Raw genomic sequence first — 23,143 nt, forward strand, 5'->3', positions numbered from 1 at the left:
GTGAAGCCGCGGGCGGAAAGCTAGTAAAATAATATGAAGCAAATTATGAGCTGCAAATTCAGTAAAACGGGACTTTTACGTCTAAATTGTACAATCATCGATACGAGTATATCACGACGCGCATCCTAGCCCGGCTGATATTAGGGGCGTTTGGCACAATAAAGTGCTAGCTAACGCTAGTAAGAAAAATGGCGTCCTTTTAGCGGTAAGTGCTGTCACTGTAATAAAAATGTATGGGAAAACGTCACTTTTGAAGTTTTGCAAATGTGTCCTCCTCGCCGAAAACATGCTAAAGTTTCGGCGGTTGCATTAGGGCAGTGGTTCTTACCGGTGGTCCGCGGACCACTGGTGGTCCCTGGAGGCATTCCAAGTGGTCCACGAAGTGCACTTGCACACCTTGGTCAAAACCACTTTTAACTGATTTTTGCAGTCAAACTGGTTTTGACCGATTATGAGGTGGTCCCTGACAAGACAGAAATTTGGTAAAATGGTCCCTCATGACTTAAAGGTTAAGAACCACTGCATTAGGGCGATCGCCATTTTGCTATCAATTTCTAACTAGCGCTATTTTCAGCCAAACGCAGCCAATGTTGTTTCTTAAAAAAATCGATATTAAAAAGTAGGTATATAAACTAAATTAATTCTATGAAAATACCACTTTCCTGATTGTAACAATTATCTAGCTTGACAACAATCAAAGAAAATCACAAAGTCCGTGTCATTCAAGTATTGTACCATCTGTATAATTGTTTTATCTATGGCCAGCCAGAAAGGTGGGTGATGCCGTGATGCTTTCGTTCGCGATCGCGACGAACGATCTTTTCGCCTTGCCTTCGAAGCCGTGTTCGTACTCGCAGTCACGGATGATAATTTAACTATTCCTGTATGAAGCGTGAATTCCCGTAATTTAGAAGTTTATGTGGGTTATGATTTTGCTACATAAAACCTGTAAAACGACTGTTGATGAAGTGTTAGTGCCGTGAGACGTGAATTTGGAACGATTGGTCATAGTTCCCGCAATCGAGTGAATTTGTGTGTGCCGACGAATTTATGTGTGTAACCGACCGGGAATAGCGTATCTTCATTTTATTCTTGAAGGTGAGTCCCAAAATTTATCAGTTTCTATCAAGAAACTAATTAGATTTACTGGCGGCCTAAATCCTATTGAAAATTTTAACCAGGTAGGTAGGTACCAGCCAGGAACATTCTTTGCTATCGCTTTTAGTGAAACCTAATATCTTCCACAGCTGTGGTAAATGAATTCAAATGAAATACTTATTAAATCATATAATTTTTATCAGAATTCCCTATTATGAGTTTTGACCCGGTTTTTTTAATTTGTGTAGTTATTAGAATCCATACCTTCACTAAGGTAATTACTAAGAATGGCCAAAATGATTACTTACTTTCTTATTTTTTTTCCAATATCTTCTAAGCACTCTAAACTAAAAATAAAAAGATTAATTAAAAAGATCTGTAAATCAAACTTTCTATAACAAATCCAGGTTAAAGTAATTATTTAATGAAGATAATCAATGAAGTTGCCATGATGATCTACTATTAGTTAATGATTTTGTACAATTTATTATCTTTCCTTTGGGGTACAGTGAATTGGGGTTCCATAAATTTCAGTAAGCACCTGTTACAGACACTTATTGATAATTTATTGGCTGTGTTTGCTTTTTTATCTAGACCTCTAAGCCTCGGCGCAGACGACCAATTTTTTGTCGGCCGATAGTTGGGCCCGATTCTAATTTATGAAATCAAAATCGATGTAATGTGCGCAGTTCTGCTGTCCAACTAAACTATCGGCTAACTAAAAGTCGGTGGTCTGTGCCTAGGTTAAAGATTTCCAATGAATTGACTTATTATTTATGCGGCCAGTTTCACCACTCGCTGAGTAAGTCCCTGATTGCCTGTTACAAACTTATTCGTCAGATAAACTAAAAGTTTTAGTTTCTCAGATATCAGAAAGAGATATAAAATGTAAATGTTGCCAGTAATCAGTATTTATATTTTTTATCTAAGAAAAAAAGCTTTAATACCTTCATACTTTCATCATTATCACTTCGCATTTAAAGAAAAGGGCACATTTAATTTTAAGTTCAGTCAAAGTTCTAAAATTAAATAATAATAATTCAACAATTTTTGCCCAATTAAATCTCCATTTTTACTTCCCACACATTTTAAAATAGGACTGTGACATGCCACAAGTGTTTCAATTATTTTTTTTCCCTTACATTCTTGTAATTTCCGTTGCTGACTGCACAATTAAAGCCAAAGAGAATACCCAATGAGGCCCAGTTTTCCCCTAACAAACACTGTCTCCGTGAGCATAACATGCCATTCTGGAGAATGCCTGAGGCGTTGTTCTGTGATTCATGAAGTTCTGCCCATTCTATCCAATTCCTTTGCACAGGACTGTATACAGTGTGTGTGTAAATAGTGGTCCAAAGCAAAGGGGTCGATACACTGTACACGTAGGTACCCCATAACATACTAGTATTTAAAAAAAAATGTAAGAAAGTTTACATTTTTTTTTTTTAAATTCATACCTTGTTTTACAAATTTGGTTATAATTAAAAAAAAATACTGTATTTTTGATTTTTTGTGTTAATACTGATAAAAAATTATAATATTAATGTATATATATATATATAAATAAATCAACCATGGATGCAATTGAAGAACTTGTAAATACTGTAGCCAAAAATCTAGACTCAGGAAAGAAATGTTTAGGAATCTTTTTGGATCTTGCTAAAGCCTTCGATACTGTCTCTATCCCCCTATTAGGGCATGGATACCGGTATACCGGTATACCGAAATACCGGTATACCGGTCAAAATTTTCGGTATTTTGATACCGGTATTTAAGGGGAAAATACCGGTATTTCGGTTTTTTAAAAAAAAGTGATCTAATTTTGCAATATCGGCAGTTTTTTAACTAATGGAAAGTCATTGATAGGTTTTACACCATATCTTTTTATTTTTATACTTATTTTTAATATTGATTCAGATGATAATGATTCGAATCATCATATCGATTCCAATAATCGATTGAGTCAAGTCAGTTCTGCTGATAATATCATTGAAGCGAGCACGAGCATCTTAATAAGCACGAAAATATACGCATTAATTAATGACCCTCTCTACGTCCAATGGCTCGTCACCACACGGCTCCCAAATCTTGAAAAGGGCCGTCTTAACCAGCGTATCCCTGTCAAGCCACACGAGTTGGATTTGCCTATCCTTGTTCCCAGCCGATCCTTAACTACGGTTGCTGAAACTCTTCCCAGCACTCTCTTGAACGACTCTGTGTTATCTACTATGGCTACTCCTCTCCCTTGCACCCTACTGCACGACTGCGTTGCCTAGCCGTATACCTGGTCCAAGGTTCGACGCCACGAAATCAACTTTGTACGCGTGAAAATAGTTTGAATACTATTTCCCGTGCTTGCAACATTTTTCTTTACTGCTTCGCCCCTATTAGACGTAGCGTGATCGTATAATATCCTATAGCCTTCCTCAATTTACGAGCTATCCCACACAAAAATAATTATTTAAATCAAACTAGTAGTTCCTGAGATTAGTGCATTCAAACAAACAAACTCTTCAGCGTTTTAATATGAAACTGTTGTTGTTGATTATTGGAGTCGAACCTTGGACCAGGCATAAGAATAGGCAACCCAGTCGTACAGGAGGGTGCAAGGAAGAGGGGCAGCCACAGTAGATAACACGAAAGTCGTTCAAGAGAGAGCAAGAAAGAGGCGCAGCAACCGTAGTAAAGGAACAGCTGGGATGAATAAATAATAAATAATAAAAAATAATAATAAAAACCTTTATTCAACCAAGTTAACAACTTAGACAACATTGCCAGTGGTCCCCAAACTAGGTAACACCTGTCTCTTGGGGACTGGAGTACGAGGCTTGAAGTTAAATGGCGTTGTAAATGCACTTTATACTAGTAACAAAAAATAAGTAAATATTAAACACAATTTAAGTTTGAATTTAAGTTTGAAAAGCCACCTATGCCATCGCAAACACAAAAAAAAAAAACCCAATAATATGCCCAATAAGAAAGTCTTTACTTTATGTGTAGGAGACTAGGAGTGTGTGTTTTATGAGAGTGTATGTGTGTGTATATATTATTTATGTGTGCGATAGTGAGTGTATATGATGTGAGTGAAGCCATGAATAAGGATAGGCGAATCCAACTCGCGAGGTTTGATAGGAATACGCTGGTTAAGGTGGCCCTTTTCAAGGCTTGGGAGCCAGCGGGTGACGAGCCATTGAACTTAGAGAGGGTCATTATTTATACGCATATTTTTTACTTTGTCGAAGATAAGCACGAAAACGGTTTGTCTAAAATATATGAATTTCATCTTATTCAATGCAGGATTAAATGCCCTTCACCTGCCATGAAGATCAATTTTCTATACTGCAAGTCCTTTATTTATACGGTATAACCATAAAACCGGAAAAATGCCCCTTTCGGGGGGCCCCACCACACCTCCGTCGAAGTCGAAAACTTAGGATAGTCTTAATGAGCAACAAATGAAGCTATTAAAACAAAACCTTTAGGAATTATTTCCGATTTGATAAATTTTCACGTCTTATTCTACTGGCCTATTAATAACTTTTCGCAAACGAGACTTACTAATCGTTCTTGGAAACATTTAAACAGTAAATAGCAGTATCTCAAGAAATACCGAAAAAATACCAAAATTTCGGTATACCGGTAATTGAAATTTCAATACCGGTATCAATACCGGTATAAAACTTATTCCGGTATTCCATGCCCTACCCCCTATTGATTTGCAAACTGGAATCGATTGGTATACGAGGTGTTCCATTAGACCTCTTCAAGGACTATCTCAATAACAGGTCGCAAACTGTAAAACTAGGAGAAACACTTAGTTCTAAGCAAACAGTACAATTCGGAGTTCCCCAAGGATCAGTGCTTGGGCCTACTCTATTTTTGATATACGTAAATAACTTATGCAACACCCAACTTCCTAATTCTAAAGTGATCACCTTTGCAGATGACACAGTTGTACTTTTTCATGATGATACATGGTCGAGGGTTAGAATGGCAGCTGAAGAAGGCATGAAAACAATAACTAACTGGCTCGACTCTAATTTGTTAACATTAAATCTTACAAAAACCAAATATCTGACTTTCAGTATAAGACAAAATGGACAACCTAACTGTAATTTTAGTATAAGAGCACATAACACTCATTGCAACGATCCAGAAATATGTAACTGCTTTGTTTTGTCTTCAACCGTTAGTATCAGATATCTTGGGGTAGAGATAGATAAAAACCTTAACTGGAGCCAACATATCACCAATCTGAAAACTCGAATACGTAAGTTAATACCGATTTTCAAAAAAATTAGAAACCTAAAAGATCCCAAAACTAATAAAACAGTATATTTAGCGCTGTGTCAATCAGTGGCTACGTATGGTATTTCTGCCTGGGGTGGCGCTAAGAAAACTTACCTTATAAAAGTGGAAAGGGCCTTAAGGTGTATCATAAAAATAATAAATTTCAAAAAATTTAGATATCCTACTGTTGAACTGTACAAAGAATTTGATGTTCTAAATATTAGACAGTTATTTATAAAAACAATATTACTTCGACAACATTCTTATCCTCAACGTGATAATATGCCAACCAGAAGAAAGCATGAGGTGTATGAAATTCCAAGATGTAAAACCGTATTTGCAAAAAGTTTTCCTTTCTTCCTTGCCCCTTTCTTATATAATCGCATTAATAAAACTATTTCTACTAAGGACATGACTAAATATCTGTGTGGAAGGACGCTGGAAGGGTTTTTAAAAGGTTTGGACTACACAAGGACTGAGGATTTATTTGTTATTCTTAAATAAAAATAATATATACATATAATAATATACATAATAGTCATATGTTTATATATAAAAATATATATTTATATACTAATTTACTACATACATAATATGCAATAGATAATTAAATATAAGTATATCATCAGTAAAACTACCTATCCAAAATTTCTACAATTATTATAAAATACTATTTATTACTAAGTTAACCCGGCGAGGATGTGGTACAAAATGTATAAGTCGAGGATGTGGAGGGTCTTTATGACCCTGTATTTTATTTGTAGATTTTTCCCTACTAAGCGGTAGTTAAAGTAATATTTATCAAGAAACTTAAGTAATAGTTAGTAGTTAATGGATTTAAATTGAAAAATTCACCAATAGCCATATACATGTTTAGATAATAGAGCTATTTTAAAAGTCTAAAAAATAGTGAAATTTGCGTTATCTTGTAACAAAAAAACAATTTCGTCATATTTCATAATATTAATTAGTATTTTCTGGTAATCAATATCTTATATCATTAGTTATTCATAATTAGTCTTCTAAGGTACAAATTAGCTCATTCTTAACAAAATAGAGCAATGTGATTTTGGCAAAATTTCGTCATTTTTACGTTTTCGCACGTCTATTTTCTTTCACCAGCGATGGTTGACTCACTAGTGGCGTGCAAAGGGTAGCAGAGTTCATTTACTCCAGCTACTGAGACGTTCAACAGCACACGGCTACAGAATAAATAACTGTACACAAAAATATGAAGCACGGGGTCAAATTGACCCCTCCACATCCTCGCCGGGTTAATTAAAAAATGGTCAAGCATCTTATGTTTTTAAGTGGCTAAAGGTTTTGTTAGAATATCAAGAATATTACTACTTGTCGCTTAAACAAACGTCTAAATAATAATAAATCACTAACAACAAAAACAAACTTAACTCCACATTGTAATAACTTCAAAACTTGTCTGAATATTTTGCATATACTACGTGTTTACGCTTTACTCGTCACTTAGTATCGTCATGTTTAGTGTGTCGTCGTATTAATCGCATCATTGCAAAGCAGTCTTTATGTTAATTAGTTAAAGCTGGTATTCGGGAGGCGAGAATCCTACCTTGCCGTAACACAGTTACGACTAGCACGGAAGGTGGGGAACTTTTTTTCGGTATACCGCCAATAGATGTTTACTTTATTAGTTGCATTTGTTGTATATTTTTACAAGCTAGGGGTTAACCATAATAATTAATTAGAGTGTTGTGGTATGATATTGTTGTTTTGTATGGGAAATTTAAAGGAAACAAATTTTTTTGCAAACATTTTTGCGATCTTTTAGTGAACTTTGCTTCGATTTTTGGAGATACCGATTTTATAATTTTTTGGGCAGACTGAGACAACATTAATCACCTATTATAAGAAAAATTTAGAAAATTGCTACCTGTAAATTAAAACAAATGAAAATTTTCAAGCAGTGACCGTTCGCTTTTATAGATATAGATTAAGTAGTTCTTAAAATTAAAATAAAATAGAAATAATAATGGACATAGCCTATTGTAATAAACTAATACCTACCTAGGGAAAATCGGCGGCTTCACACCGTACCCCATATTGCAACATGTTTGTACCTACTCCTCAATAATTACTAGATAATGTTTGTACTCATTTACAATATAATGTTTAGCTACAGCTGATAATGTTCCTAATGATATAAGGCAGTGTACTGTATACTTTTTACTGAAATAAATATTCTTATTCTTATTATATTCTTATATTAGTTGGGATTCGTAATGCAAGGTAAAAAAAACTTTTTTTGAACATGGTATGTATACTTCAGTGTACAGTGTATCGACCCCTTTGCTTTGGACCACTATTTACGACACACCCTATAATGTATTTTGATCTTTTGTAAAGACTGTTTATGATTCTGATGAAACATCAGCAAAAGGAAAAGTACTAACTTTAGCAGATTGTTGTGCAGGGTGTCAGTGTGCAAACAGAGAAGTGAATGGAGTGCCATTATTCAATTCATAAATCAATAACAATTTCATTAACACAGCTATAAATCTAGTTGTTGTGTAACCACACAGAGATCAGAGCAAGAAGGGACAACGTCAAGAACATGAGGAATTATAAATTTTCACTGCAATGGTGCTTCAGCCAGCACATATAGTATATTGTTTACACAAGAATTGAACTTGCTATTAAACATTAATTTCTCACTGGGATTCCCAATTCAATACCTGGTTTGTTTGTTATTTAAGAGTTACTATGCATTAAAAATCCGAATTAGTAATCTTCAAGTATAACAATGCTGCAAGGTATGCTAGCTGGAGACAGTCTGTTAACGTCCAGTGTGTTTTAGACAGGGCCGGATCGTGAATTTGTGGGGCCCTGGGCTGAAACTTCTTATGACGTTGTCACGTAAAAATATCGTCCGTAAACCGACTTTACAGACAACTTTTTTTTCTTCAAATTATGGCCTACTTTTTAGCGGGATCTGGGGGCCCCTTATAACCCCGGGGCCCTGGGCTGCAGCCCAATCAGCCCATAGGTAGATCCGGCCCTGGTTTTAGATAGTGTCCGACCGAAAATGGATTTTCAGCCGAAAACGAAAACGAAGCTTCGGCTGCAGTCTCATTTTCGGCCGAAAACGAAAACGAAAATGACCTTCAACTATCAATTTTCAATGTGTTTCCGATCAAATATCCATAATTTAAGATGCTTTTACACTTTCAAATTGTAAACGTAATCTTGAAAACAATATGAAAATGTAAAAACTTCGAAAATTATAAATATTTTGACCAAAAACATATTGACGTTTGACAGTTGACGGATGGATTTGGATAAGGATTAATTAAAGAAAACCGACATTAGACATTAAAAATTGAAAATATTATTATGAAATTCTTAATGGGATATTATTTCCGGTGTATACTGGAATATTGTTTTTTCAGTTTATTTAAGCAAGTGAAGAAGAAATAAAGGGTGCCCAGCGGGAATTTTACAACTTCAAAAATAAATACAAATAAAACTAATGATTTTCTATTTTTTAATGTAAACTGGAGTTTAATAATGCGGATTTTATTTTTTATAGGCAATTTCGTTTAAATGTATTTAATTTTGAACTTGAAAAATTCCCTCTGGACATGAGTACATTTCAAGTTATTATTCAAATATTGCTCAACTGTGAACGTTCTGTGGGCTCCCGACTAGTGACTCATGGCGTATTTCAAACCCGCATTATTAGTCTCTTTTTTGAAGCAATTAAACTTTGGCTTTATTTACATTTCATTTTAAACTTGAAAAATTCCCGCTTGACACCCTTTACAGAGAAACCTCACTTCACAACTTCAAAACAGTGCAGCAGTGTGACAATACTGAATCCGTTCACGTCTGATTGGAACCATGAGTGCACCCGATTAACTCCGAAGGTATCCGAACGATAAAAGTCACCATTTTATTCACGGATTTCTGATATTCGGTTTTGCCGAAGCTTCGGCTGGTTTTTGGCCGAAAACGAAAATATGGCCGAATGTCCATTTTTTGGCCGAAAACGAAAACGAATATTCGGTCGGTCACTAGTTTTAGAATAGGTACCTATCTAGTTTGGGGCAAAAAAGATCACGAATAAATGGACCTTCCAGTAGCAGAGTTAGCTGGATATTAAGAATCATGGCATCATCAACAGCTAAGTTCGCGTCATGAAAAAACTGTGAAACTTGCGGTGTGGAAGAGCTCCTGAAACTCTTACACTCTGTAGAATCAGCCATCATAATGACTCCTGATTTAAGGACCTTATTCGTAACGTTCACGAAAATCTTATCGCCCGATCAGCCTTCGATCATCCCAATCGAAACTTAAAGGATTCATCTAGCTAGTCCTTCGAATCTTGAAATCGGAGCATCAACGAAATTTAAAAAAACTTTACATCGGGAAATCTCTGCTTCGTCCAAATTCAAGCCAGTTTATGAATATGTTTCATGTAGTTTGCTTACTCATTCATTCATTCATGATAGTAGTAGAGGTATCATTCATATTAATGGGTTGAATGACTAAGTTATTACAGGGATAATCTCTAACGTGTCTCGTCCAAAAATTTCGGAAATTAGAGAAACCGCAACGTGAAAATCGTTTACGCATATTAAGGTCAGAGGTCAAAAGGTATATTAAATCTTTCATCATACAACCTTGTATTTCGGTTAGAAAGTTTTCCCGTGTATAATAGGGTTTATGTGGCTTCGCTAGAAAGTTTTTCCCGTTTTCCTGTACCTCGTAAATTTCAAAATTAAAATGGAATCATCATGAAGTTGCGTGCGTAGGATCATATTTTGTTGACACCAACTTTCGTAACGCGGTATTAATTCATAATTCCCCTGTATAAAGTGTATTTCACTGGGGTGGCAGTGTGGCAGGCCTGGGGAGGGGCGTGCGTGCACTAGGGATATGCGGCCCGCCGGCGCCGCCAGGAGCCCGATCGATATTGCGGCCACTGCTCACTCCGCTGAGTTCGGGGTACGACGTCGACGCGACGTGCCAATCTCGCTAGCGTTACAATCGTTTCCGTGTTCCAGTGTGTTCATACCCTTAGTCATTAGACTGCTGTGTAGTGATTACCCTATTGGATGTGCAGAAATGAGATAGTCCTCAATTCTTACTGGTATGTGTTAAGATGGTTACAGATAAGTTACTGGTTTAGTGGCCTTATTTCAGGATCAAATCAATAGTGAGATTTGACCGGTGATGTCACGTCGGATTTCTACGGTACATTCGGGCATCTAATAAGTTATATGAACTCTGCTTCAAATGCGTACATAAGGCTCAAACGATTTCAAATTATTGCTTACTTCTGTGACGAAAATTTCAGACATGTTTTTTTAATGAATAAACACTCTAAATGGGTAGTAACTTGGCTTCGTCGAATTGTATTGCTTTAGCGCTTTGCAAGAAAAAATAAGCCACAATTTTCACAAAACAGTAAAGGTTTGTGAACAGAACAGCCTAATCTTTTATTTTATAATGTATCCATTATCGCAGCAGAATATTGGTTCCAATCGGGCGCCATGAATCCAGAATTTGGGTCAATAAAGCTAGTTTATCCAGGGTAGTTCATGACCTACCTTTCCCGGAGATTAGACAAACTTTGCCCGACAGAACCTGTCGGATGTGATCTAAACCAACGCGGCGGGCGGCCCGCCCCCTCTGTCATTGAGGTCACTTGCGCAGACGTACTGTCAACTAGTAATAATATTTGACGGCCGGAAAACATGCCCATCTGAAGTTAGAACCTCACATTAAATCAACATCTTCTATGGTTTAAGTACAAACTTACCCACCCACTCACTAAAGAATCTCTTTTTGAAATGTTCGGAAATATTTCTGATGTCAGTGCTCCTTGAAATTCTTCTCTATCATCTCAAATTTGAATATTCAGTAGTTTAATTAGATTAGGTTTGGCAATTGCCTAATCTATTTAGCCGTATATTAGTAGATGAGTAAGTGGCTTATTCCAGCTCTAGTGTCAGAGTTGTCTACATATTTCAAGCTACACTACAAATTACGCATTGGTTAGTAATGGCTAACCTCTCAGATTTTGTATTGCTAAAGAAGTTTTATCTTGCTTGGTTTCAGTTAGTTCTTCCCAAGGTTTTAAAGATTAGTGCCATGTTGATTGTTTCAACTGTGCAGATGATATCATACAGCATAATACTAAGTCCATTTTTATTGCGTTTGCTAAATGTGAGGTCATCTACCAATTTGCGATACTGAACCCACATTTGGTTCTAATACATTGGCAAAACAAAGTTTATAAACCGAAATCAAACTAACAATTAACATTTACACGTATCCATTCAGTTAACGTATTCTTCAAGGTTAATGGGTTTCGTAATTTGTAAACCATGGATTTTGTAACTCGATTAACCCATTCGAAACAATAAAAGAGTCTTTAATTTTTTACTGGACACTAAATATGAGTGTATAATGTTCTTGATCGCGGTTGCGTAACTATCATTATGATAATACTTAAAGCCACGCCCGTCTGCCTCGAGTAAAACAACATCAACACATCAGCTTACTTTTTCTAGAGGTGTAGTGAGTTGTGAGTCAGATGTAGGTACTTGCCCACCGTGATAATGCTCTCATAGCGGCTCGCATCTGTTATAATGACAAAAAATATGGATGATGTCACCGCTCTGTTCTGTCCACAATAGGTGACCAGAAGTGACCACTCGCATTTATGAACGAGCGCCTGATTTGAGTTCTGTTCAAAGTTCCGACTGTTTGTTGATGTTTCTCACAAACTGTGGGTGTATGTTGGCTAAATCTGTACAATGGACGGTCACGGCATTGAAAGAATTAGCATCGTCTGAATAAAAAGTGAATTTATTGAGTAAATTCTCCTTTTCAATGTAATCTTTGCTGTGTCCAAACTGACTGATAATGTTACCTTATTATCTTATCGTTTTTTAAACGTTGATTACGATAGTAATTGTACATTTTGCGCCAATATGATCACTGTGAGTCAAATACGACCTTTTAGTGCAGATCTTGCGTAATATTGCATACAGTAACTGGTTTACAAGGATACTAAAGTCAGCCGTTTTCACGAATTTGAGAACGTTATCAAGCAATTAAGAAGTTCAGTTATCTCCCCTACTTATTCGTATGACCCCTCAATTGACCTCGTAGCATACCGTCTCTGTGACATAATCAAATCAAGTAGGGTTACGCAGTACACAGGCGCCCAATTTGAGATCGAAATGAAACTGTTTTAGCCTACGAAATGTCTTATCGAGGTATTATGAAATTTCTTAACACTAAAAATTTAAATATATCTTAACCCAGTTTCATTTCCTGCAGTATTATTAATAAAGCTAGTTTATAAAAATTGAGAAATCTTAAGATCTAGCAAATGCTAAAAATCTTGGGTTCCAAATGATGCTGATGATGCCGCTGTCAATACTGTTGAATAGTTTTTCTATTACTTCCAGTTGAGTACTATTCTCGTAATGGGGACAAGTGTTTATAACCTTCGACGCGATAGCACACATGCGAGACGATTAGTAATCACAATGCATCGTTAAAATGTTTATACGACAGACTAATATTGACTGGTAGAATACCTTTAAAAATTACGACAAAGTAGGACCAAGGTTCCCATTGTAAAATATTGCATTTTCCATTGTAACATGTTTCTAGATTAAAAAAGACCTTATTTTAATTCAGAACAGCAGTATCTTTCAAAGGATATCCTAATTTCTGTAGTTAGAAGATTTCGCAAAACTGGGTAAACCAGATTTTTCCATAGTTCGTTGAGTCTATTTTTTAAATCTTCTGAATCCTTAATCTGTTACAGGTTACAGTACTGTTCCAAATCATAATTTGCTCTCATTGATTCCTAGCCCATGCCTGCTGTAAATTGTTGCCAGTCAATTCCTCTGGAATTCGACAGTAGTAGTACTTTTTATAGAAAACTAAATTTAGAGTTATGGGTCGGTAACAGCCAAACGGTGGACTACTGGACAAAGACGTCTGACTGTAGAGCTATTTTTAGCTTTCAATTTTCCTATTTCCCCGTACAAGATATTTGGTTGGTCATGCAAATACAGAATAGAAATAGTCGAAGACTCGCTTTAGACATTGATCGATACTAAATAGTTTTTGAGGCGTCCTTGTGGTCTGTTTACTCTTCCGTCATTATTAGTCATCTCATCTTGTTCATCTTTCGAATGTACTCTTATACTCGATGTTATGTTATTTCTTTCTGTAGACTATTCGGAAAACTTTCCCTTCAATTCTCGTTGAATCACGAGAAATTTCAAATCGTCCGAGAGTACAGATTGCCGGCCTTCGTGGCCCTTTCACGGCTACTGGCCAGCCTACCTTAATTGCGCTAACAAAAGGGGCACGCAACTCGAGAAATGCCTTTCCAAAGTCGATAGTCAAAGCCGGACCATTGTCAGAAATGTATAATAATGGAATGTTATTGTTTTGGGGTTTCACGCTCGAAATTACACAACAGAATCCGTTGCAATGATCATAGTCAGTAGCTAGAGCTAACTGTCATTTGTTTTATTTACAGTAGATTTTTTGTTTCATTTTCACAACTTGTGCAAAATTGTGGATGCAACACACACATTGAGGAAAAACATGAAGCAATTTGGGACATGGGATGGGATCCTTTTACCGTTCTTGCTTACTTATTGTTTTTCATGGCAATGAATTATGTTAATGTAAATAATTTTGTCCGTTTATAGTATCGATTGGTCGAAACTTCAGTTGCAAGCGATATGAATCGCACTTAATATTCCGGCTGAGGAGTCCTGAGTCCCGCTCTATCGGGGTCGACGAACTCGAATCCAGTCCATGTCTTGCACTCGGCGACTACTCACGTAATAACCGCTTTCTGTACATATACATACAACATTTCTTCTGTAAGCGGTCGCCAAAGTAACATACGATTGGACTGGTTTGGCTTATAGAGGAACGTCTGGGTGTTTTATTTACATCGATTATTGTGCATTTTATGCAACGTTCAGTCCGAACTACTGATGTTACAACGATAGATAATAAAGTGAATGCTTTTAGAAAACTCCTATCCTTCGTTGATGAAATCTGTAGACGAGCTAACCCTATTATTTATAAAGTAAAATTTCATTTAGCTGCAAGAAACCAGTTGTGAATGTGTATCGCCTTTAGCTGCACCTTATTAGTTGATTTAGCTATATTTGGAGCAATGCGACTAGATGTGTCGTTCGTATCCCTCGCAAATGCACTTACTCATGTCTCTTACCTGATTGTCTTCTTTAAATAACATCATAAGATTTCGATTTTACTATTCGACTTGTTGAGACTATGTCCATGTTATCATGTGATGTTTACCAGGTACCATCCGACCTCCGAATATTTAGTCTACGAATGATTTCATCTCTAATCTTGCCTACAGCGCCAGTCTACAAGAAGGTCGTAATCACAATAAGGCTCATTCAGTGAATAGAACAGTTGATTCGCACGGACAATTTGTCGGTCGTTGGGCACCAATTTGTGGCAATCAAGTTGTTCAGTCTGCTTTAACATGTTATTGTAACACTAGCCTTCTATTATAATTACTGAATCTGTTTTCGACGCTTGAAGAATCTTTTTTTACCAAAATTTGTACCTACAGAAGGGTCCGATTCTCATTTCCATAATTTAAGATGCTTAACATTATGAAAAATCGTCAACACACATTTTAATTTACATGAATATCCTCTTGCAACTCAATCCAGTGTGTTTTAAAATGCTGCATTAACTGCTTCATTAGTTGAAACAAATTAAGGCCAGAGCCTACGAAGAGAGCGAAGTGAGGCCACAACACAGTCGTGCTTTATTTTTACAAAACAATGGGCTCTTTTATTCTCTCCAGTTTCTCTCGGAATTGTTAAGCTCATGCAAGCTTAACCTTATTTAGGATTTCTGTGTTTGTATTTTTAATAGCAGTAAAAACAAACTTCATCTGTGGTTTGATCCAATGAAATGTTGAGTGAATCTCAAATTTTGAATGCCATATTATGGTAACTTTCTCAATCAGCAACCTTTCTATTGGTATTATGGTAAGTAATGCTCAGCTACGTGCGGTTGCTCAGAGAATTTCATTGTGAAGGCAAGGCTTGTGAATAATTCATATTGCGTTATTAACACGAACGAGTGGCACACAATTGTCACCTATTTTCTTTTCTAAGAAACCGTGTACATGTCTTTCAGCATTATGTAATGTCTTTTTGCATTTATAATGTTAATTTGGCTTCAGAAAAAAAGAAAGAAAAAAATTTAAGCTTCTTACGGGGCTACCATCCATGATCTACCCAACCTAAAAGAAACGGATATGTGTTAAATGTAACTGGATATGAAAGCCACTTAAGTTTTGAAGATTATGTTACGTTACTTACGTTATTCCTCTTATAGTTTCCTTAAACGATAGCCTGCGGTTAAACGACCGCTTATTAAGTAAATGAATATTGATTCATCCTGGCAGCTCAGCTGCCCACTAATTAGTTTCAGATTTCTTTATTATTCAAATGCTTTGGCATCCTGTGCTTTTACAATCTAGCCATATTATGCTAACATCTCTAGAGTCATCAGAATATTTTGGCAGTCGCCCAAGGCTATCCAGTATGAATTCAATACATTTTTGCTAAATTATTTCAATCTCAACCTTTTTTGCATCGATTCTTCAAACATTGACCGATTTGTTTTCGTGCTTCCCACTTGCCTTAATTTTGGCCTGTGTCATGGATTGATTCGTCCCCAATGTCTTAATAACATGTTATTCTAGAGCTAGTTAGTCTGTCTCGAAACCTTTCCAGTCGGCTCATAATTTTTATGGGCAAGCAAGCACTGCTGACCTCAATATGAGCCGATAGCGTCATCGCTCCATCGTACCGAGGAGCTTGCATATGGGTGTGGTCGATGCACAATGCGCCATCTATTCAAGCAAGGTTTGAAGTCTCGTGTCTTGTTGACTCAATTCCATTAATATCGTTTGCACGTTGATTACGATTAATGAAATCATCAATTAATAGGTACATCTACTGATTTGAGACGTGCTAGATTTAATAATGTGTTGTGTCTGTGTGTCGAGATTGATTAGTGGCATGCCGATGAGGAAGTTCTGTAAAAACGAAATTAATCCAATGTAGAACGAAATTGGTAATCCTGAGTGAAATGCCGTTGGATCTCGTGTCGAGTCTACTCGAGATATAGGTATCGCGTGCTTCACTCGCGTCGCGGCGCGTAGTGCATACGCTGCTGTAAAACCGGTCGTTCGCGCACAAACAACCGCCGGCCTTCGCCGCCGTTGCCGACGCCCGGTGACGTCATCACGCTTATGTCATGCCATCAGACAATCCGCGTTCGCTACACACTAAATAGACGGACTACGTAGCCTTCAGGACGCACTGATAGCAATAGCCAAGTCATTGATCCAATCGGGAGACGTGGCTTAGAAGTCCAATTTGCTTGCGATATCTCGGAATTCGTACACGAATTCCGATACGATTTAGTAAATTGGTTGTTAATTGGAATTTTTCTGTTCTTCAAAAATATGTCTTCTTCTGATGAAGATGCCGCTGATAAATCGGTTTGTTCACTTACGCCTTCACGCATCGCATGATAGTCACGAACGATTTTCTTCTCAGTAAAGATGATTCGTTCTGCATGACTATTTGAAGAGTCACGCCAGAGAGTGTATTTAGAACAATAGGTTATTGGACAAGATACTCGACACGAGCGCCATACGAATTACGTTAACTTACGTCATCTTGTTTATATCATGTGACGAGAATACTGTACGATCAATTGGGTGTTTTGAGTCAATCAGTTTTAGTACAAAACAAAGTAAACAGGTTCTTGACAATCATGTCTGAATCATTCTTAGTTTCCTCCTGGAGAGAACGAATCTAAATGACGATATGATTAAACAATAGAGAGTTTGTTTCCCATGTTGCCCAAGAGACAAAAATCAAGCCGTGTGTATGTGGACGGCAACAAATGAGGCGCATCCTACTCTAAAGTTCAGTGCCGACGCCCACGCGCCAAACTCATTGACTCCTATATCATCCGAAGAAATAGAGATTGTGCAATGTGACGTGAATTCTATTTTGATACGTGACTCGGGCCAATCAGCAAAATGTTCGCGACTGATAATGTCTTACTCTAGGTCACTGTTGAAAATGCTCTAGGTCAATAGGTTACCGATAGCAATGCAAGCACTGTCAATGTTATGTAGCCAACTGTCAACGCACTAACTAACTTCAATTTCACACCAGAAGCAGTTGGCCAAAGTTTGAAATGCGTCATCACCCATTAAACTAAGCAAACATAAAATTGGGCGTAAACTCCTGAACTCGCTGGCCCCATTTCCAGCGATCTTAAAAGTTGAGTACATGCTAAGATCTATAAATAATCTGATTCGGCTTATAGCAAACATACGCGTGTTTAATAAATTGTACTGCCAAGAATCGTGGGTTGCCCGATGTCCGGTCAATGACGTCTGGTCCTGTAACGCTAGCGCCACCTCTAAACGGGTGGGGTTTTCAAGGACTTGGAAGGGGGTGTGGGTCAATAACGACTCATCATTGCTAAAATTCGTCACAGCGATTTGATTCCCGCGCCACGGTGTCTATTATTGACACAATTAAGTAAATTTCTATTTCAACAATCACCAAATTTCCAAATTTAAAATTCGCGTTTAGATAATTATCTGATGCTATACACAACGGATATCCTTTTGTTTCTGAGAGGCGTCATGTTTCGTGTCAGTGATCGTTTTGTTTATTATTTTTTACGGGCGGTTGTGGTCTGTGAGGGGAATGTTTTCACATGAGGGAGCCTTTTGATTACGACAGCTAATTAGGCGTACGTTTGCCGGCTTGGCCGTTAGAAACGCGAACATAAAAACCATGTTGCGTAAAATGTTTGAACCTATGTCACTCACTGAAATTTCCCACGAAAATCATGGAAATCTATATTCAGATGGTTTAAATCACAGTATTCCGTGAGAGCTGAGTGTGAATGTTTAAAAAGCATGTTATCATTAACATTCTTCGTAAATTCATACAAATCAGCATCTTAAACTTTTTAGCATCGTATCATACTGAATTGCATTCAGTATAGCATACATACATGATCGTTTGTCCACATTTCCATTGGGATTGGGACACACGTACCGTCGCCTTTAACGATTGAAGCCGTAAACATGCAATAATTAGCTACAATAAATAAATTAACGTCTGTTATACGTTACATTAGTGATTTGTTCAATGTTTTTGTGATTGAGAGTCACGCGAGGTGTTCGGGCGCGGTTCTATATTTGGGTTAATGGATTCGTCCGCGGATCGAGCATGGGAAGTGCCTGTTAGTTCGTCCGCTTCAGCTAGTTCCACAGCGCCAGTCGCTATGAGAACTATGGTGCTAAGTAGTAGGACAGGTTACGTTAGCTAGGGCAAGGGAAGCGTCGCTCATTTCCAAGCCGTTTCTCAGTTCTCTACATCCGTCACTTCAATCTTCCAGCAATATTTCCCTGCTAACGGGCTCTTGTTATTTTAACTAATGCAATGTGCTCAGAAATTAGGGATATTAGCTACCTGTTGAGATGGTAACCGTTCCGGGAACGATTTGTAGTAGTGTATTTGGTTACATTAGGTTTCTTCTTTCAGTATGCCATCAGTTCATCACTGCATCAGTCACCATAACAGTTATTTGACACCGGTCTACATGTTTTGTTATTGATTTAAATAGGTTTATTGGACAGCTCTGATAGCTTCCATATTTTGTTTAATTTATGAATGAATTTAGGTACATTGGCCTTCAGAAAATGTTCAATTCATATTTGAAATTATGGTTTTGTCAGTGCCACCGGAAGTTGTTAAAACCCATGATAGTAGAGTTCGGATCATGTTTAATCGTACAATACCTATGTTCCAATTCCCAAAAATCCCTGTTAGCAAATTGTTGAGTTCCAAGAAATAGTGCACAACTTAAAATTTGCATAGCGTATTTCTCGTTAACTTTCGAAACAGATTCTAAAGATCCTTCATGGTCATGGTCTGTTTTGATACTAGATGCTCCACTATAATTGCTTTCTTGTTTATAACTGTATAGGAAACCTTGTACGAGAATCTCGCCTGGGTAAAGCCGTGGAGTGATTATAAAAACAAACAAAAGGTTCACTGCGGTTAGAAATGCATTGACTGTCAGCAGGCTGGATCGGCACGCGGCGTACTGTGACGACCCGTAAACACTACATCCGCACAAAATAATTAACCGTTACAACGACACCTCAAACTCAACTCTATTCCCCATGACATAAAGCCTGCCCGACCTGTCAAACGCAATTTATGGGGTTGTGATAGAAATCACATAGCATCCTGCGGTTGTGAATTGGAAATGCACATAGTAATGAAATGTGCTATTTGTATTCTGCGATGACTTGATTGTCGCGCAGCGCTTATCTAGGCCAATGATAAATAAAATCTGCGTGACGTAAATAAATTCGCGAGATAAATTGCAGTCGTTCAGATAAATGCTTGGCTGGAGAACTTGCATGGAGATTGATTAAAGAGCCGATGCATTTACTGATATCGATTTGAACTCGTTTTCTAATTCGATATGCGTAGATTCACCGTTCGATACGTCCGTATTTCGATATCTTGGTACCTGTACCTTGGTAACATGTATTTTTGATTACAATAATTTCGATGGAACGAAGCAGGAGTTTACCGTCATGGTGCGTTAGCGGAAGACGACCGGTCGGCTTCCACTGTATAACGGTTGTGCTCTTATTACACTTTACATAACGCAAAAGTAAGCGTGGAATAGATATATAACATACGTACGTGTACGTAATGGCACGTAAAAGATACGAAAGCGTGTTTTGAACTCATGTTATAAACGGCGTTATGGATTGATTACTGCAAAATGTATCTTTATTAGGAAGTTCCTAATAGGAACTGTAATACGGTTATGGTTTTTATACGTGCCCACATCGAGACTTTCAACATTATGTGGTATCTTCTGATATAAGCTTATTCAAGTAGCAGCAGTTTATAAATAAAACTATCCTAAAGCAGTTTCGTTACATAGCGAAAAAGGAATAGGATATCCGCTATTAAAGCAGCCTGGCGAGTATTAGCTATGCGACGCTACTTTGCCCGTCATGTCCCCTCATAATGATAGCGTGACGTCTAGCCGTATACTAGACGTTATAAATGACGGGGGACGTTCAATGAGTTGCCTATCTATCTATACCAACTAGCAGTAGCTAGCCGTGTAAAGCCACTTAGGGACCATTTAATTTTACAACACGCGACCTAGGACATCAGGATTACATAAGAGTACCAGCTACAGAATTACAGCATTCAAAGCCACGCTTGATTTGATTCCTCTGAATGCTCGATTTGAATAATGGCCAGTGTTTATTCCCTCGAAGGTCGGCTAGTGGAAGTCACTTAATGTTACTAATCTATTGTACCATTGATTTCACTTTGGGTTTCGTCATGTCGTAAAACTGCTTGTTTATTGAAGTTTTCATTATCCATGTTAGAATCTATAGCTCAGTTTTGTATCTTTATACAGAGCTCTACAACGTCAGCTTTCACAGTCGCGACAACGGAATCTTAATCTTTGTGATCGGGCATTGCCATTTTGGCCATTGTTAAAATAAAACGTTCTGCGATCTGAAATGTGACATCGACGTAATGGCCTTATCCGTACGGTTGTTAGATTCTATTTTGCGGCGGCACTAAAGCATTGCGTGCTTTGTTCGTGGAAGCACAGCCAAGGTCTACCTACGATGGTGTTTAATGGCGGCCTATGGTGTATCGCCGACGCCATGTCTGCATGCCTCAGGTCAACGCCCTTCTTGCCTGTTCGATATCAAGCGTCGTTCGACTTTGTGGTGCTAATCTACTCCGCTTATACTACTGCTGTAGATACAATGGCACGATTTGTTCTATTGGCTGAGCAAACCTGTATTCTAATGACTGGAGTGAAATACCGCATTGGTGTCTGTGGCATTTTGACCTTCGTGAAACAAACACGAAATTATTGATTGTTGGTTTCTTTGTTGACATTGGTGCAACCCTCAATGTTACTAAACAGCTAGGATTATTCAAAGGTTTTTGAGATGACTAGATGGATATTTTATTTTACAGTCGCGTATGAATGTGATGTGACAAATTCATTCACTTATAGTAAGCAATAGGTGATGCAAAGAGCAGTTTGCAGTTTATAATGCTAACCTATTTTGTGGTTATATTGAAGATTGTTCCAACTGTTATTCTACAAATAAACACACGTTTTTGCAGGGTCTATTTTACTCAAAATAAGTAGTTGCAGTTTTTATAGCACATTCAAAGGTCATGGCTAATTGACAGGATCACAGGCATTGTAACTAATTAGTGACTGTGTCTAAAACGGTACCAAGTTTTATTGTGAGCTGACCGTCTGCTTCTGTAGATCATCTGGAGATTTCTCACAAGATTATGCGTTTAATAAAGCGGTCTACACACGAGCAGTTTTAACTGTGAATTGTCAACTAATGCTAATGTGATCAGTAAATTACCTACAGTTTTCTAGACATACCTACTAATTTAACAGTCAAACCGTACGTGTGTTTCGAGCTTTTCGAAGACAACAAACTTATAAAACCAAGAGTTTAATACACACATTATTGCAGTCATAATCTGCCTGCACAACACATTTTCTTCGTTGATTGATTACTTCCAGTAAATGTAAATTATTGGTAACTCTCAATAAATTGTAGAAAGGAGTCATTTCACTAAAATAAAATAGTGAAATTGTAGAAACGTAAATCTCTTATTACATTTAAATTGATGTTTCCTGTCCAATTTCATCGTAAGTTGTTGGATTTTATGTTGGTTTCCTAAACTAATGGCAGCCATTAGGTGAAAATCTAGAATCTCACTGAGAAAAATGTTTGTTTCATTAAGTCAACATTGACTCACTACTTAATGAAGTTACTTGCGAACTGATGTTACTTATATTTATAACACGAACGTAAAGTTATTTTTGTACTTATAAAAAGCTATACAATTTTAAGAGTGTGATACAGTCTAATCTTTTCCTGATCTTTAAAGTTTGCTAACTCTTAATTAATTAGCTCAGTCTTGAATTAATTATGTTATTTACTTAAAAACTTTAGGTACGTGTTAACCATAGTATAGCGTGGGTAATGTATTCATCAATCAACCTTGTAAAATACTTTTTCTTATATTTTTTGTATTATTACAAGAGTTTTTCTTATGGCATCAAGTATCTACATACATGACACATTAACATTAATTGTCTTGCTGAATAAACAACGTTAGTCATCATGTTTTTGCTTCGGACGTGTTAATCTTGTGAGAAATCCATCCATAATAATATGAGAATCTGAAATCACCGTTTATTTTGGGTTGAGAGTTAGTGGCATACATTCGTCGGTTTATGGTTTTGTAAGCAATATTGTTATAGGGCGTCGAGTTATTTTTAATGAAGGAAAGAAACTTAGTATCACTTGGGAGTGGCGATACGATAAACCTCTTCAAAAGTATGTATCGATATCTTATCACCGGCAAGAGTGATGTCAGAATAACAAAATATAGCATTCGTGCAGGATTGTGCTAAAATGGTTGTGTGAAAGTCGAGTCTTGTTGCAATATTTGATTGGGACTAAATTCAAGGTGATCAGTGGTCTGTTTATCGATTAGTTTAGGTTTAGCATAAAAAATTAGCCTTAAAAAGTTTTTTT

General features: G+C 37.1%; 1 protein-coding gene across 1 annotated transcript in view; it reads left to right on the top strand.

The window, feature by feature from the left end:
• The first annotated feature begins 770 nt into the window (after positions 1-770).
• The window catches only part of LOC135078019 (spectrin beta chain), an 83,289-nt gene continuing 60,916 nt past the window's right edge, over positions 771-23,143 (top strand). The window contains exon 1 of the mRNA XM_063972565.1: positions 771-1,098. The gene's annotated coding sequence lies outside the window, so the exon portion shown is untranslated. The remainder of the gene's footprint in view (positions 1,099-23,143) is intronic.

The sequence above is a fragment of the Ostrinia nubilalis genome, chromosome 14 (assembly GCF_963855985.1).
Source record: "Ostrinia nubilalis chromosome 14, ilOstNubi1.1, whole genome shotgun sequence".
NCBI lineage: Eukaryota > Metazoa > Arthropoda > Insecta > Lepidoptera > Crambidae > Ostrinia > Ostrinia nubilalis.